Source organism: Microtus pennsylvanicus, chromosome 7 (genome assembly GCF_037038515.1).
Source record: "Microtus pennsylvanicus isolate mMicPen1 chromosome 7, mMicPen1.hap1, whole genome shotgun sequence".
NCBI classification, from domain to species: Eukaryota; Metazoa; Chordata; class Mammalia; order Rodentia; family Cricetidae; genus Microtus; species Microtus pennsylvanicus.
This window is the reverse complement of record NC_134585.1, coordinates 18,024,724-18,036,789: the sequence shown is the minus strand read 5'-3', so window position 1 is coordinate 18,036,789 and position 12,066 is coordinate 18,024,724. Positions and strand designations below refer to the sequence as shown.

Sequence of the window (12,066 nt, the reverse complement as noted above, 5' to 3'; positions counted from 1 at the left end):
ATATTTAATTTAAACCTTTGTCTGCCCCAGCAAGGACAAAGAACAATCTGTTTTATGTAAAAAGTCTTCCCTGAGGAAAGCCTCAGCCTCCAGCTGCGAAACTGATTGATGTTCTTAAAACCCCCAGGAGCCTCTGCTGGGATCCGAGGTTGCAGTTTCCAAAAAAAAGAGTTGGGGAGGGGAGGGAGGATAGGAAAGCACTCCAAACAAATAAACAACAACAACAACAAAATTTCCTCCCTTTTGTTGTGTGACTCTCACCACGGGAGAATTAGCCAGAAACTGGAGGGAGAAGCACACAAACAAGGCCTATATTTTACCAGCGGATTTCAGAGCCCCAGATGGGAAGGGCTGAGAAGGCAGCCTGCTGGCGAGACTGAACTCAGCTTAGAAGCTTCCTGTGCATGACAAGCCGTCCCTTCGATTGCCTGATCCGATCAATGAAGACACCAAAACGTCCTAAAGATGGTTTGAAGCAAAAGCATTCGTGCCAAGGAATACCTCCGTCAGACAGATTCACAAAGTGTTTGATGGAGATTAAAAATCACCGTATTTTGAGAGGTTTTTTGGTGGGTTCCTGATAGCCTGTCTTCAGAGACCCTGATTTGGTGGGTCCACATATCTAGCAAGACCAAGGTTCGTAGTGTCATAACCGCAGTTTGGGGTCACTTCCAAGTGTTCCTGGACCTTCTGGACTTCTGCCGTAGCCCTTGTGACCTTGGCATCAGCTGGAGTCCAGTGCTCAAAGGTTAACACGGAGTACGTGGGCGAGGTGTGCCCGAGACCCAAAGAGGGCAGAACCGCTCCACCGGTTCAGGGTCGAACTCTGCTCCCTCCCACTGCCCCCCACCCAGACCCCGCCCTGTGTCTCCGATTGGAAGGAGAGTAGGGTTAAGGGCAAGGACCTGCCTTCCCCTTCTGGCTCAGGAGCCAAACTTCATCTTGGAGGCAGAACAAAGCCATGGCCGGATCAGACTGAGGAGCTCGAGCCTGCTTTGGGACAGAGCCAGGACCCAGAAACCATTGCCATGAGCCACCAGCTGGCTCTGGTCCCGGGAACATGTGTAGCCGCTGCACAGGCCAGACTGGGCCTGCACGCTGTCACTGCGCCAGCCCCTCCATTAGGCCTCACGGTCTCTGCTCTCACCAGGCTCACACCCAACGCCCTGTGTACTTTGGCATCTTCCTGCCTTGAGGTGTGTCCTGGGACAACTGAGGAGTCTTCAGAACCAGCGAGTGACCTGCCTTCTCTTATCTTTCTGGGCTTCACACAGTAGTTCGGAAACTCCTTGTCGAGGTCAGGGTAGATGGCTCCAGGCCCCTCTGAAGTTCATTGGTCTGATGGAAATGAGGACTGAGTCATTTCCCTTAACTCTGTGTGGTCTAATTTAAGTGCCTGTCATTAGTACTTCTAAGGAGAACACAGGCGCCCTGGCCCTGGAAACAGAAATCCCGCTCCATATGCCCTCATGGTGGGGGCAAAAATCAATGAATGGCCATATTCACAGCTGTCTCCAGAAGTGTTTCCTGGTTTCTTGGGCATTAAGCTTCGGTAATAAAGTTAACAGCGGTACAATCATACTGAGGAAAGGTCAAAGAAGGGAAATCGGTTTTGAAAAAGATCCTGCCGTTCCTTTTACACACCAGAGATTATCTCTGTGTGCACAGGGATTTCTCAGCAAATGTTCCCACTGACCCACGGTTATATGATCGGAAAGATCTGCCTTTTGCCCCAGTTGGGTTTTCTCCCAAACTTAGGAGTCCCTCTCCCCCTTGAGTATCAGCCCAAGCAATCTGATAGACTATAACATGTCATTTGTAAATGATTATCTTTACTTCCGTGCATGTGTGTATGCATGTGTACGTGACATGAGCACACACACACATGTGCACATGTACATGCAGGTACCAGCAGAGGTCGAAGGGAGTTGGAGTTCCTGCAGCTGGAGTTGCAGGCAGTTGTGAGCCACCTGGCATGGGTACTGGGAAATGAACTCGGGTCCCCAGCAAGAGTTCTTAACCACTGAGCCATCTTTCCAGCTCCCCAAGGCTACCTTTAGAATCTCCAGCCATCAGGCAAGGGTCCACAGGCATCCAGTAAGCCTTGATCTTAAGCATACTACCTGATATAGAATAAAAGTCAGAATGCCACAATGGAGCCAGCAGGATAGAGTCCCCATGGAGAGACACCCAGGAGGGCCGGAAGCACTAAGGACATGAAAGACAAGGTCCCTATGCTCAGGAAACTGGCAATGTAGGGAAGACCGTGGCTATGCTTCTTAACAAGGTGATAAGCACTTGCTAGCAGTGTGAACCAAGTGCCTTGGGAACCCAAAGGAAGCGATGATTAGTTAGGATGGGTATGTGGATTAGAGATCTGGAGTGCTTCCCAGAGAAAGTAACAGTTGAGTTGAAATGTAAAAGATGAGCGGGAGTCGGGCGATGGCGCACACCTTTAATCCCAGCACTTGGGAGGTACAGGCAGGCAGATCTCCGACTTGAAGGCCTGCCTGGTCTACAGAGTGAGTTCCAGGACAGCCAGAGCTACACAGAGCAACCCTATTTTGGAAAAAACAAAACAAAAACAAAATGAGCTGGATTCGATCTTGGGAGAAATTTAGTGGGCAGAGTTGTCGGCAAGATGCACTCAGGAAGAGGCAGGACGAAAAGCCTTCCAGATAGTGAAGTGCGATGAACCATGGCATGTTTGGAGCACAGCAGGTCCTCTGGAATAGCTGGGGTGCAGGAAATAACAGAGGGTGTGATATTTATCAGGCTACATGGTGACCGTCTTGGGAAACAAACCCCCTGGACCTCATCCTAGAGGCACTATTCAACCACATGGAGAATCTTAAGCAACGGACTAGGTCAAGGGATTTAAGCATGTTTGACAAACAAAACTGGCCACAAAGAACGCTGGAGGTCACTTGGCTGTGTGAACAAGCCAAGTGGAGCAAAGGCTTCCCATCTCCCACATGGGAGAGGCTTCCCTAAAGTGAGACTTCTACAGTGCTACCAGGTTTTCCCCAACCCAACCAGATAAACCACAATTCTCCCCAAATCTTGAGAGCTAGAAAGCTTGCTTTCACAGACAACTCCTCAAAAACAATTAACACCCAACTCACAGACTGCCTGGTGGTACCCTAACGTCTGTCTGTACCTATCCCCAGGGGTAACAAACTGTCTCCTCACACTCTTTCCATAGGGAAAGTGATAGAAGGCAGAAACCTACCCCTGGAGCACAACCTGCCTTGTTCTAGTAGATAACCTTGCTGGAGTGGCATTTCAATAGTATTTCAATAAATAAAGCTTGCCTGGGACGGAGAGAGTAAAACAGTCACACTGGTCAGCCTTACAGACCAGGCAGTGATAACACACATCTTTAATCCCATAGTCACACTAGCTGCCATAGAAACCGGGTAGTGCATGCCTTTAATCCCAGCAGTGAATGCCTTTGAGCCCAGAACTAGAGAGAAATATAAGACAGAAGGAGACAGCTCTCAGGCTCAGGCTCATTCTGAGATTCCTGGAGGCAGGATTGCCATTTTGGATTGAGGTAGAAGCAAGAGCCAGGGATTGCCTGCTTTGCTTTTCGGACCTTCAGACTGAACCCCAATTTCTCTCTCCAAGTTTTTATTAATCGTGTTTCACCTTGTCTTGCATTAATAAACAAGCTAGATTGTAGAAGATTTCTCATAGTTTCAGGTATTCAAGGAGGCCCTACGAGGGGCAATGGATCTCCTGGAGCTGCACTTAAAGGATATTGTGAGCCATCTGATATGGGTGCTGAAAACAGACCTGAAAAAGCAGTATGTACTTTTAACTGCTAATCCGTCTCTCCAGGACCCTGAACAGTTTTTTATTTTATTTTTTATTTTAATAAAACTGAATTCTCTGGGTTGTTTGTTTGTTTGTTTGGTTTCTGTTTTTGTTTAGAGACAGGATCTCTCTATGTAGCCCTGGCTATCCTGGGACTTGCTGTGTATACCAGGCTGGCCTCAAACTCAGAGATCTGCTTCCCTCTCTCTGCCTCTCTAGTTCTGGGATTAAGGGTATGCACCATTATGCCTGGGCTTCTCTCTCTCTCTCTCTCTTAGATTTTACTTTTAGTTGTGTGTGTGTGTGTGTGTGTGTGTGTGTGTGTGTGTGTGTAGTATGTGCACCTGTGTGCATGAGCCAGTGGAGACCAGAGGATTAAATCCCCTGCAGCTGGAGTTAGAGGCGGTTAGTTGTAAGCTACCCAGTGTGGGGGCTGGGAACTGAACCTGGGTCCTTTGGAAGAGTAGCGAGCACTCTTAACCGCTGAGTCAGCCTTTCTTCCAGCCCCAAATGGGTGTTCTTAATGAATGGGTATTCTCCTGGGAGCCAGAAGCTCCGGTGGTGGGAAACAGAAAAGAAAGTCTGCTGGAATCTGGAAGATTCAGAAGTACCTCACTTGGGGGTATCCAACTGCTCAGAACCCAGTTATCTGGCAGTTCCTTTGGCTCATCCATCCTACGTCCTCTTTTCAGTTAAAGTTAGATCAAAGGGACTTCTGCCGCTCACCATCAAAGCCACCTTAACTTACATAGCTTTGCCTTTCCCAGGATATGGCTCCGCTAGGAATAACTCTGTTTGGTCTGCCTTGGAAGACCCATATGTTTTCCGCTGAGTTCCTAGACTCGACTCTCACAGCAGGCGCACACTGAGCTTCGCTCCTATCTGGCACAGCATGACAAGGCCTTGGTACCGTGTTCTTACATTTTGTTGCATAGCTTGAAAATGCTGATGATTTTTCTAATAAATATTCTGGTTTGGGTTCCTTTTCTGCATATGAATTAATGTCTCTTTTAAAACATTTTTTTTTTGTAGTATTATACATGCCACAGTGTGTGGGGGGAAGTCAGAGGACAACTTTGGGACTTGGTCCTCTCCTTCTATCTTCATGTGGATTCGGGGACTCGAATTCAGGCCACCAAGCTTGTGCAGCAAGTGTTTCCCTCTGAGCCATATTGCTTATCCATTCATCCATACCACCCCTAATGAATCTGTGTGTGTGCACACGCACACGTGCGTGCACACTCATGCTTGCCCAGGTATGTGAGAGAGAGTCTCACAATGCAATCCTGACTTGGGCTGGCCTCAAACTCATAGAGATTCACCTGCCTCTGCCTCCCTAGTGCTGGGATTAAAGGCGTGCGCCACCAAGCCCAGTCTAATATGCCCTTTTCAGAAAAAGAAGTTCATATGTTCTCTTTAACTGTCTATTGTTCAATTAAAAACTATTTATTTGTATAAATGTTTTGCCTTTATGACCATATATGCACCACACATGTGCCGTGTCTAGCGCCTGCCCAAGGTCAGAGGAGAGAGTCAGATCCCTTGGAACTAGAGTCAACAGAAGGTTATGAGCCACCATGTAGGTGCAGGGAACTACACTCCTAATCTCTGCAAGAGTGAGAGGTCCTACCTGCTGAACAATCTCTTCAGCCTCCTCTTGTTCACTTCTTTCAAATGAAGTTGAGTTTTAAATATTTCTCCCCCCCCCCCAAACTGAATTACTGGGGCTGGAGGGATGGCTCAACGGTTAAGAGCACTGCCTGCTCTTCCAAAGGTCCTGAGTTCAATTCCCAGCAACCACATGGTGGCTCACAACCATCTGTAATGAGGTCTGGTGCCCTCTTCTGGTCTGTAGGCATACACACAGACAGAAGATTGTATACATAATAAATAAATAAATATTTTTTAAAAAAACTGAATTACTGAGGAAGCAATTTCTTTTCTTTGACATAAAATGTGCTTTCAGTCAAACGTTAGCTAATAGCTCCGCTATTTGGAAATTAACAGGCCTAATCAACAAGAACAACCATCCAAGCGTTTATCACTCATTTGCCCCTGCAAGTTCATTGTGACAAAAGCCAAGACTCTCTTTATTGGCCTAATTATGCATTACCGGGAGTGCTTCATCTTCATCTACAATAGTTTCCTTTTTTAAAAAAAGAAAAAGAAATCTTAATACTACCAAACAACGAGGGGGGGCAAGTCTTACATGGAACAAACATGACATCACACAGGGAAGTGAGTCACCGTGCATCACACTGGTGACTAAAATGACTCACGCCTTTCTGAGCCAAGAACCAATTCTAGGCCTATCTTTCTGGAAAATGACTCATTTACTACCTCGATTAGCTCCCCTCAAGATCAAATCAACTGCAAATTGAAGTAGGTCTCCTGAAACTCAAAGGGTTCAGCTTGAGCTAGCACACCCCGCCAGCACACAGCGATCTCTCGCTACAACTGGAGTTAACTGATTCTTTTGGCTGGAGAACGTAGGCTTAGCCTTGACAGCAGTGTGGTACCCTATCTAGGCAAACCACATCTCAACACTGGAGTTGCCATTATCTTGGTGGCCTCTATGCATAAGCACACAGTGTGGGGGAGACACAGGGCTGGTTATCTATCTATCATCGCTCCTGCTCTAATGACCACTGTTGACACTAATCTGAAAGACCAGACCCAGTAAGGACTTTTGTCAATAGAAAGCCAAAGTGCAGGACAGATAACAGGTCTCTCGTTTGCCCTAAGGTTACCTCTTCGAGCAAACAGCACAACAGACAAATGGCCTGGGAAAGGGGAAACTGGAAAAGATGCCAGACTGAGTTAGAGCCCCCAGCCCCTGGCGTGCGGCTCAGAACTTCTCAGAAAGCACTTTGATGAGGACGGCTGGGTCCTTAATACCTAGAAGTCTGCGGTGGATTCTTTTCAGTGCGGCTAACCAAGTCACAAACGAGGAGGACTGTCACATAAACACTCATAGTTTCTGACATAACTGGGGCCACCCTCTCGAATAACAAAAATCTGTTAGGAGAGAATCTCAAAGCATCAACCGCCCCCTTTAGGAGAGGACATTGAAATTCCTCTCCAGTATTTTTCAGGTCTCTACAGTCAAAATACTCCCATGTGACTTAATCAGGTTAATTTCACCTTGCTCATTTGATACTGATGGGCACCTGAATTTGCAACCTCTGATAAGTAGATTCCTAGGGGGGTTGGTTTTGGTGTGTGTGTGTGTGTGCGTGCATGCGCTATCTAAACACAGCACTCAAAAGTAGAAATGCTTTTAGTATAAATACATAAAAATCCTGCCAGTGTGGTGGTTCCCCGCTGTAATCTCAGCACAGGGAAGGTGGCAGTAGGAACATCAGGAATTCAGTGTCATCTCTGTGAACATAGGGAGTCAACCTGAGCCTCAAGACCTTGCCTTAGAAAGAAAGAAAAAAAGAAAAAGGAAAAAAAAATAAAACCAAAACCATTTTTTTTTCTTAATTTAGGTGTGTTGTGTATGCCATGTGTGCAGGCCCCACAAAGGCCAGAAGAGGGCATCAGATCCTACAGAGCTGGAGTTAAAGCAGTTGTGAGCTTTCTCATCGGGAGCCTAGGAACCCAGCACAGGTCCTCTGGAAGAGCAGCAAGGGCTCTCAATCACTCATCCACCCCCAAACAACATTTGGGGGGGCGGTTGAGACAGGGTTTCTCTGTAGCTTTGGGGCCTGTCCCGGAACTCACACTGTAGTCTGGGCTGGCCTGGAACTAGATCCGCTAGTCTCTGCCTCCTGAGTGCTGGGGCTAAAGGGGTGTGCCACCACCACTACCTGGCTCCCTTCCCCAAACAATTTTTTAAACTTAGTCACATTGTATATTCCTTGTTCCCAGTTTCTCAGAAAGGGCTCTCTCCACTAAACATGTGCTAAACACATTGTCTCTGGGCGAGGTGACACACTAGATGCTTACAGAGAAACATAAAACATTTCTGTCCTCCCATGGCCTGTGATGCAAATGAACAAGCCACAGAAGTAGGTTCCTTTCAAAACACACAAATAAGACCGAGGGACCTTCTATAACTTACCCCATGTCTACAGGAAGTAAAGCTTTATCTTTCTTAACCCGTGGACTTCTCGCTCACAGTCATAACCCTCAGCACCTAACGCTCAGGAACACTGTGTTCTGAGCACCACAGGGCACGATCATTAACCTCAGGAAATCTATAACTACAAAGTCACTGAGCCAATAATTCAAACCCTTGACCACACATGACAAAGCTTAGCAGCGCTCTGAGTGCCAAGTACTGTGCTCAGGGATCACTTCCTCTGTGGAACCTTGAGGCCGAAGAGATTCTTGGGTAGAAATAATCCCTGACTTAATGATTTTAAGCCTCCAGAGCTGAAGAAGAGTTGAGGCTTTCCCCCAGGAAACCCACAGCATTCTGACTAACGACAGCAGGGAAGTTGAAGCAGGGAAACTGGGGGGATGACAGGGTGGGCGTGGGGAGGGGAGAGCCCAAGAGGAAGGAAACCAGAAAGTCCCAAAGGGAGGCAAGCTTAAGCAGACACTGCAAGAGCTGAACTCTATCACGAATGAGCCTATCCCTGGGGTTGCTGCCCTTGCTCTCTGAGTCTGGCCTTGGGTTTTTGCCAGTAATGGATTAAGAGGACTCACTGTACAAGATGATGTGTGTATCCTGAGCCTTGTGGCTTCGTAATCCATTCCTCTCCTCACCCTTTATTGTGTGTGCCTGCCTTCACGGCCCTACTGTCTATCCCACGCCAGTCTCCTTCACCTCCTTCAAGGGGCTGCTGATCTCAAAAGTTTGTCCTTTCTTCATCTCCAGTGTCCATAATCATCCTTTGAGATGGGCCAGTGGGCTTGAGGATGGAGAGAGAGGAAAAATCAGGGCCATTTTGGGTTCGGGGCCTTATGTTCATCTTTCTGTTGAGGAGCCTCCGCCTCCCAACATCACCATCGTCATATACATAACTCCTGCATTGAATTGCTTCTCTGGTACACACTTAAAGAGGTTTCTCACTTGGTCTTGACTGATGAATATATACATGAAGAATTGATACGTTAAAATGGTGACTTTCTAAGTAGTACAGTCGTGACATTCAAGGGTGGAACACAAAGCCAGGCCGTGCTGGTGTGCAAGCCTTTAATCTCAGGACTCAGGAGGCAGAGGCAAGCAAATCTCTGTAAGTTCAAGGCCAGCCTGGTCTACAGAGGGAGTTCTGAGTTCCAGGACAGCTAGGGCTGTTACACAGAAAAACCCAGTCTTGAAAGAACAAAACAAAAAAGATTGGAACAGAAATGTTAAGTCTTGTCTCATCCCTACCCCAACAACGCAGGGATCGCATAGACGATGATCCAAAAAGACCTCTCTCTCTCTCTCTCTTCTTTTGTTTTGTTTTTATTTTGTTTTCATTTTCAAGACAGAGTTTCTCTGTAGCTTTGGATCCTGTCCTAGAACTCACTCTGTAAACCAGGCTGGCCTTGAACTAAAAAAAATCCGCCTGTCTCTGCTTCCTGAGTGCTGGGATTGAAGATGTTTGCCACCACTTCCCGGCCCAATTCAAAATTGTTCTAAGAAATTTTTTTATTTTTAGAGAGAAAAAAAGGAAGTCAGAAATGACAGAAAAGACAGAACAATAAGAGCCAGCTCATGGAGGTCACCAGTGTGACTGACAAAGTGATCAGTCCCCAAGATGAAACACAGCACAAACAGGAAAGGCAGAGGCAACCGAAGGCGGAAGCAAAAAAAGGCCGGTTCCCCTTAGTCAGGACTTTCTCATGGCTTCACAATACAGTGGAAATGCCCACTGTTTGGGAAATCAGGCACTCTCGGAAGAGTAAGAATTTAATATCGCGTTTCACAGTAAACAAAGCTGTACTCGCCAATTAACCTTTATAAACTCAAATTCAAATATGGAAAGGCTTTCTCTTAGTATGTAGAGCACTGGGTGTTCACGTGATATATTTCTTTCATCTCATGTAAAACAGGGTTTCTCCCTTTCCAGCCTCCATCCCGGACCCTGCAGCTGCTGCGATGTTGATGCCCAAGAAGAACCGGATTGCCATCTATGAACTCCTTTTTTAAGGAAGGAGTGATGGTTGTCCATATGCCCAAACACCCTGAGTTGGCAGACAAGAATGTGCCCAACCTTCATGGAATGAAGGCCATGCAGTCTCTGAAGTCTCGAGGCTATGCGAAGGAGCAGTTTGCCTGGAGACACTTCCATGGTCCCTTACGAATGAGGGCATCCAGTATCTCCGTGATTATCTCTACCTACCTCCGGAGATCGGAGATCGTTCCTGCCACCCTGCGCCGTAGCCGTCCCGAAACTGGCAGGCTTCGGCCCAAAGGGCCAGAGGGTGAGCGCCCAGCAAGATTCACAAGAGGGGAGGCAGACAGAGACACCTACAGGAGTGCTGGGCCCCCTGGTGCTGCAAGAAAGCTGAGCCAGGGTTGGCTCAGCCACCGAGTTCTAGTTTAGAGAAGGCTTTGGTGGTCAGCGACCACAGTGAGCTTGAAGACTGTTGTTTTGAATAAACTTTAAAGAAAAAAAAAGACAGGGTATCTGTGTAGCCCTAGCTGTCATGGAACTTGCTTTATAGACCAGGCTGGCCTTGAACTCACAGAGATCTGTCTCTCCCTCCAGAGTGCTGAAATTAAAAGTGTGCACCACCACAGCCGGGCTATCATCTCAGTATTATTGATGAAATCTTTCTTTATCTTGTTTTCTTTTTTTGAGATAGGACTTCTTTACATAGCCCTGGCTATCTCAGAACTAGATCTCTGTAGACCAGGCTGGCCTCAAACTCACAGAGATTTGTGGAATATTCCTTTAAACTGTGTGAATATACGTTGGCTATGATTGTTTTAATAAACAAGCTTGCCAATAGCTGAACAGGATAAAGTCAGGTGAGAAAGCCAAACTGAGAATGATAGGAAGAAGAAGGGTGGGGTCAGAGAAGTCGCCAGGAAACACAAAGGGAGCAAGACATGCTGGAGGACAGGTCAGCCACAAGCCATGTGGTGGCACATAGATGAATAGAAACTGGTTAATTTAAGTTGTAAGAGCTAGTTAGTAACAAGCCTGAGCTATCGGCTAAATATAATTTCTATGAAGTCTCTTGTGGTTCTTTGGGAGCTACTACCAGGACACAGAGAAACTCCACTTACAGAGAGCCACCTACGTCTGTCTCCTGAGGTGCTGGGATTAAAGGCATGTACCACCACTGCCCGGCTATTGATGAAATTTTTTTATAAATCATGTATATATGCATACAAAATACATGCATATATATAAAATTTATACTAACCATAAATTTTCTAAGTCATTAAAGCAATTCTTTTATGGTCCGTCTTTTCAGAACCTGTTATTTTATGACATATGCACTCACACATACACACGTACACACACTCTTTCTCAAGACACTTTTAAATAAGCCTACTTTATTGATAAGAATCTGGCTGAGTTTTTTAAAATCCTATATATTCTCCTTATCATTTCATGAAAAACAGAATAAAAATGTAGGCACTTGCTGGAAATGCAATAGAAAACAGCTGCTCCTTTTGCATGGCCCTGCCCTAAAAATAAAGGCTCTCAGGACAATTCCCACAGCTGGCACACTCCATGTGATGGGCTCATTACCACAAGTAAATAAAGTCAGTAAATTACTGGCAAAGCATGGGGCCATCATGAGTCTAGGAAACAGGCCTTCCATCAGACTCACTGCACTTTGTATACTGCCTGGGCGAAAAGCAAATAGTGATGATCAATGGGGAATTAATATTTTAGTCGAAGAGGAATGCAGATGAATGCATACTATAAATTATTAACCAGTACCTGAACTCTATCCGCTTGGCACAGCATGCAGAAGGCTTCTAAAGAGACAGGACCCATATCTTCTACCTGTCTTGTTATGTTTACTCTGACCCACAAATCATATCCATAAAGATACATTTCTCCAAGACATTCAAGAGGGAAATTTATACCCAAGTCTCTCTTTCTATAATAGAATGTAAGCAGAACATAAATATTTCTATGGTTATATTTACATAGACATACATGTTTCATGTTCTATGTCTATAACAACTATTTACCATGCAGTAGCAAGAAAGTGACTGATGGATCGGGAATGGAGATCCCTCAGTTATCACTTGACACTGACTGTGACCAGCATTGACACCTTAAACTCTCTGGCCTCAGTTTTGTTTTTTTTTTCAACTGTAAAATAAAGATCACTGGTGAC

At 46.1% G+C, this 12,066-nt stretch overlaps 1 pseudogene; it reads left to right on the top strand.

Annotated features, from left to right (window-relative positions):
• Positions 1–9,840: 9,840 nt before the first annotated feature.
• LOC142853660 (small ribosomal subunit protein eS10 pseudogene) lies at positions 9,841–10,335 on the top strand (annotated as a pseudogene).
• The last annotated feature ends 1,731 nt before the right edge of the window (positions 10,336–12,066 follow it).